The sequence below is a fragment of the Electrophorus electricus genome, chromosome 19 (assembly GCF_041902795.1).
Source record: "Electrophorus electricus isolate QZ-2024a chromosome 19, ASM4190279v1, whole genome shotgun sequence".
NCBI classification, from domain to species: domain Eukaryota; kingdom Metazoa; phylum Chordata; class Actinopteri; order Gymnotiformes; family Gymnotidae; genus Electrophorus; species Electrophorus electricus.
The window spans coordinates 14,023,416-14,029,563 of NC_137515.1; positions in this window are offsets into that span (position 1 = coordinate 14,023,416).

Below are 6,148 nucleotides of genomic sequence, written 5' to 3' on the forward strand. Positions count from 1 at the left end.
CTTGTCCCTGAACAGTGCCTAGCAACAAGATGAGGTGTATGGGTGGCCCTACATCAAGCTTACTTCCTATATCTATCGAGTGTCTCGTGATAAAGCTTATGTGTTGCCAGACAACACTTTCCATTTTCATAGGAGCCGCATGTCATTACTATGCACATTTACTGGTTTATGACAGTAACTCGGCAACATCAACCTTGTCAATGTTAGGTTGCCACATGTCATTGCAACATTTAGTGTCTGCATTTAACTCGATGTCTGAGGCTGCCAGCCTGTTCATGCCTTCCAGCATGACATGTGCTTCTAGTATTAGGGTCTGGAAAATCCAACAACTACAGGAAAAAGAAAAACAGTTATGACAGAAAAAACCTCCCTCTCCCTCTTCTGTTTTCCTTAATAATGCATTTCTAATCCACAGTCCTTTTGTCAGGACTTTTATTATTCATTATAACTGACCAGTTTTTCTCCTTATTTAACAATTTTCTTACCCGTCATTTTATGTCAGCATTTATGTCAGCTGTTTCAGTAGCCTGTCCAGTCCAGTTCTTACTGCAGGTTTGAGATTTACTCACATAGTCCTCCTAGGCACATAAAGCTTGCCACCATCCTGTTTTGACCTACTGACCACACACCCTCTCCGGGAAGCTCAGTAGGGTAGAACGAGAACAACATTCAACATCTCTACATGCCTCTCCATAAATTCTTCCCACTGACTGCCAGCACAAGCAATTGTGCTCTCAGGTACCCCCTGGCTACCCAAAGCATATGGCACAAAGTGCGGCTGAACCCGAACCCTGGAATACGGACTTACAGCTGGCCCAAAGAAACGTCTCTTCAGCCTGACACGCAACTTTGGGTCCAGCTTTAGTATGCATCGTGCGTGAAGTGTCTCAAGCACGGTAACACAGAAGCCTGAGCTAGCAGGGCTGGAGTCTGGCTGTGGACTAGGCTACAAGGCAGACCGCGAGGGTCTGCACTGCCGGGAGCAGGCACAGGGCGAGTAGCTTCACAACGGACATCTAACGAAGCCAGTCCATTGTTTCCATGGCAGCCAGAGCAGCGAGGAAGCCTCATGACAAGCGGAGCTCCACAGAAGCCCCTCCCATGAGCCATGGCCAGACGTGGAGGTTATGCCCCCACCCTGGGTCCGCCTCAGGCGAGAATACCGAACAGGGAGGTATCCTTCAGTGCAGGACTCACCGGAGGGTGGACGTGACTTCCCGCACGTGTGGGATCTCAGCGTACAGCTGTAAGGTTGAGATCATTTCCGCTGGGAGGCCTCTCTCTTCATTGCTTATCTCTGTCTTTCTCTTTTTCTCTTGCTCTCTCTGGTGGTAGAAGAGCGAGTCATAGACTACATTAATGCTCGGTGCTGAAGTGGGCCATTGACTTTGCAGGTAGTGGGCGCGGTTCTGGCAGGGTGAGCAGAGCGGTCTCCGAGGGTTTGGGTCACTGGCTGGCACAGACGCTCCAGAGCCTTTTCAGGGTCACCGGTCTGGTTGCTGCTGCAGGTGCCTCTCGCACAAGTTGCTCAAGGACTAACTCACACTTGGAAAGCATCAGAGCAGAGGACGAAAGCCCCATTAAAAAAAAAAAAAAAAAAAAAAGTGCAAAACTGCGGCGTGCTAAGCTCTCCCGCGACGAGGGTGGCTCATCGATCACGTTTGAAATGGCGTTGGTGCTCGCAGAGCGTGGCGGGTGGTAGAATTACGCCGCAAGCAATCCAAAATGACTCGGGATAGCAGGACTTCCGCCAAAGGACAATGGCTTCGGCATTTCAAGAGGTCATCTTAACAAGTTCAAGCAAACCACACGCACCTGGCTGGTGAGGAACAGCTGGTGGGGGAGCATTTACTTTTTCAGCTCTGAATGCAGTTCCTCTCAGGTTATATCAAACACAGTCCCACCACAGTTAACTACATGCTTTAGGGTAGCGCTATAAGTGGGCGGAGAGAGGGAGTGAAAGAGAGAGGTTATGAGCGGATCTGTCAAGCATATATGCGCTATGTGTTATAATACAGTCTTGAGGTACAGGTACAGTCCTGAGGGTGAAGTGTGCACAGTGGTCAGAACAGAGAAGACACACATATCCACACCTACACTGTGTATCATCTGAAAGCCCGCCACTGCCTCGAGTATAAACTGTCAAACTTCGCTCTCTCACTTTCTCTCTCTCTCTCTCATTCTCCCTCTCTCTCCCTCTCTAACAAACAAGTATACTGCCTCTCCACTATTTTAGAGCAGGCAGCGTTCCTAAAAGATGCTTCAAAGATGCATTATGAGCGTAAATGCCTATGCTGGCACAGTAATTTTGTGGCATTACAGTGTATGGAAGTTATTACCATGTGCATTAAAACAACTGTCCTGAAGCATCAATCTGATAAAGCCGTGGAGATTACTGCAGAGGATGTAAACAGGGCGATGCCAGAGTGATGCGTATCAGGCATCTACATCACTAAACTCCCCCCACCCACCCACACTTCTCCATCTCTCACCAGCCATCACTTGTTGAGGGACGGATACAAAAAACCTTTTAATATAACTGAAGCCTTTTCAGATGGGGGCTCAATCGATCGAGCATTACCACAAGCAGGAACCAATCAATCTCCCTCTCCCTCGTTCTGCCAATAGAGAGAGAGATGACCTCTTTAATTTCCCCACTTGCTCTTTCTCATAGCTTCCTGTTTAAACAATCCCATCCTCTACCGGCCGGCTCGCCTTTTCTCCCGTCTACAGCAGCAGAAGGAAGGCGATGGGGTCTCGGTTCCCCTCGGCAACACCTATCTCCTCTCACAGAGGGAAACAGTGCTCGCCTCTTCTTCAGAGGAAGCCATCCAGCATGGCTTCCGGACTCAAGCGACTGCTGGGCTCATGCATGTGTTCTCCTGCCGCCTCTTTCGCTCTTTCGCTCGAGCTCAGAGGAGTCTCCACCCACGCACGATTTTGCCTGGAGCTTCACTGCAGAGCAAATGAGCTGTGCTTTCTCCTCTCTTTTCTCTCCCACTCCCCCCCCCCCCCCGCCCATATATTTCTCTTTCTCTCTCTCCCCGTAATAAGAGCAAGCCAGCCAGCGCCCACCTTCAGATGTGCACCATGCACTGAAAGTCATCAAAGCTAATTTGAGTCTAGATTGCATAAATGTGTCCACATTGATCACATCTGTTGAGTGTGTTAAAAAATGCTAAAAAGGTCAGGTTAAAAAAAAAAAAAAAAAGGAAAAAGAAAAGTTTTTGATGGAAACAAACACTGAAATAAGAAAAGATTAAGCGGATTTCTAAGCTAGTAATGCAAGGTTTACCTCACATTTTTAGTCACAGACAAGTTTTCTTAACTGCAGTGAAATCCTTACATCTTAGTCAGAAACATTTGATAGTGAAATCTTATGTGAGTAGTTCCCAGATACAATTTTTACAGTCACACAGTTTCCAAGGTGCTTACGAAGCTATTTGAGCAGATTTGAAACCTGCACTCAACCAGATATCTATAGTCTCCATTGCATTTCTATATATATTAAAATAATAATAAATAAAATTATATATATATATATATATATATATATATATATATATATATATATATATATATATATATATATATATATATATAAATTTATTTTAATCCAGGTATAAAGGATAATCTAATTTAAGAGGGAGAAGGATACACTTCTCAATAAAAGAGCTTTAATCAAGAATGTGCTTACATGGTGTTTTAGATTTTACTGTCTAATTGCCCTTGCCCCAAATAATAAAAGGACGGTGGATCAGACATGAACCACAAAGCACAGATGAAATGGAAATAAGTGTAGAGTCTTTTCCAAAGATATGATGTTCTACTGATTTACTACACTGCATTATGATAAATATATCTGCTTACCAAAGGCTGTTATTCAAGTTCTTTTATGGTTTGTTACTGAGCATTAAATTTGACAGGTTTTAAGCTGTGCAGTGTTGTATAGTAGATGTGTTGTTTACTGTGTCAGTGAATATAGTGCAGAACCAACTGCATATGTGGAGCATGCTTACATAAAAAAAGACTGCATAGCTTTCTGATTCCAGTAATTGTTTTCTTCCAGTTTCCAGTCAGACAAAATTTGACAGAAACAATTACATTGTGGCTAAATCATAAGAAAGAGCAACGATGCAGCTTTTCACCATTTCAGAAGAATTTTATTTCCAAACATGGGTGTTGATATCTGACTGTGTATCAGATAGCAGTTAAACAATCAAACCCAAGCTGGAGCCTGAAATTGTTCTCATTCTATCCACTCCATTGCATCAATGGGAGAAAGTCGCTGTTGGCATAGGTTTCCTGAGTGTGAGCGAGCATGCCAGACTTTAACACCCACCACCAGACTGCTTCATTTGACTTATAGGAGCAATCTGTGGGAACCTGTTCAGGCAAAAATATATTGCACACTGCTGCTGTGTTTCCATGATGAATATGCTACATATTCTGTGCATATAACATATAGTGTGTGTGCATATATGACCATGCCAGATATAGACAGACAAGACGGTAATGGCTAACTAACTGCGGACATAGTAGTGGTGGGTAAACAGCAGAAGAGGGCGATAGAGATAGATGTGGCAACCTCGAGTGATGGCAACATCAGGAAGGAAGAACACGAAAAGCTTGAAAAATACCAATGGCTGAGAGAAGAGCTGTAAGAGACGTGGAAGGTGAAGACGACTTCCGGTAGAACACTGGGGCCTGTGACCCCCAAACTGGAAGAACGGCTCCAGCAGATCCCAGGAACAAAATCCGAGATCTCCATCCTGAAGAGTGCAGTCCTGGGAACTGCTATCTATTCTCTTACTACAGTACACTGCTGTTAATCTCCTGGAATTTTTTGATTAGATAGATAGATAGATAGATAGATAGATAGATAGATAGATAGATAGATAGATAGATAGATAGATAGATAGATAGATAGATAGATAGATAGATAGATGGATGGATGGATGGATGGATGGATGGATGGACGGACGGACGGACGGACGGACAGACAGACAGACAGACAGATAAATAGATAGATTTTTTAGTAAATGGGGCGTGAGGCCGTGAGAAAAATCACGTGACTACAACTATAACATAGCAGTGAAAACACTCGACAGCACAGCCAATAGCTGCCAGCCTCAACAAGCTGCCAAAGCAGCAAGAAAGAAAGAGACATAAACAAAGAAACATCAAAGTCATTGCCGTGGTGCGCTTCGACCTTGAAGGCTTTCAAAAACCCGGCTGGAAAACAACAACAAAAACTTTAAAGGTGTGGATGGATTTGAATGTCAAAACGCAGGGGCTTGCCTTCAGAGAGCTTTCCCCCAGCTTTTAAGAGACCCATGGAAAAGGGCTGCAGATAGACCACATAGGTACATCAAGCTTACAGGTCTGGTATGCTAATGCTCCAACTAGAATCCATTGGGGTGGGGTGGGTTTGGGTGAGGTGGGGGGTGGATTAGACAATGTAGGGCTATGAAGAACTCTGTCCTACACAAGCCTTCAAAGGCCTTAGTCCATACTTATAGGTGTGCTATGCTAATGCTAGAATTTGAGTAGCGTGAGGGGAGATGAAAGAATGCAACACTTTGAGAAACACTGAAGTCTTTAGGCCATGCGGCTACCCTGTCCGAAGCAACGGTGGGAGTGGTGGGGTTTGGATGCTGGAGTCAGACCAGCTGAGCAGGAGTACGGTGAGACATAGCATGCTCTGTTAGGGTATAAAGTGTATCGCACAGGAGGAGCAGGCATTCGGATCTGGTTTGGTGAATAATGCCTGCATGAAAACCTGATTGTGGATCAGCACTGATCTGAAACACTTGATGAATACAGAATCAAATCAGGATTACAATCCTGCTGCAGTGGGTCCCTCTGCCTGTACCCACCCAGACACCACCGAGCCTGTTCCCAGACAATGTGTGAAGCTTTTTAGATCTAATTTTAATTTTAAATATGACAGTGTTTATATGAGACAGTGCAGGAGTGCAGAACTGCTCAGCGGGGTTTACAGTCTGTGTTTCTTCTACATCACATTTATGTATTAGATATGAATAGTCAGATAATGAGAGGATCACAGCATAATGTAATTTCACCAGTGTTTACATTAAGCATGTTGGCCTATGCTAACATTTTCTAAGAATATTTTCTGCATTAC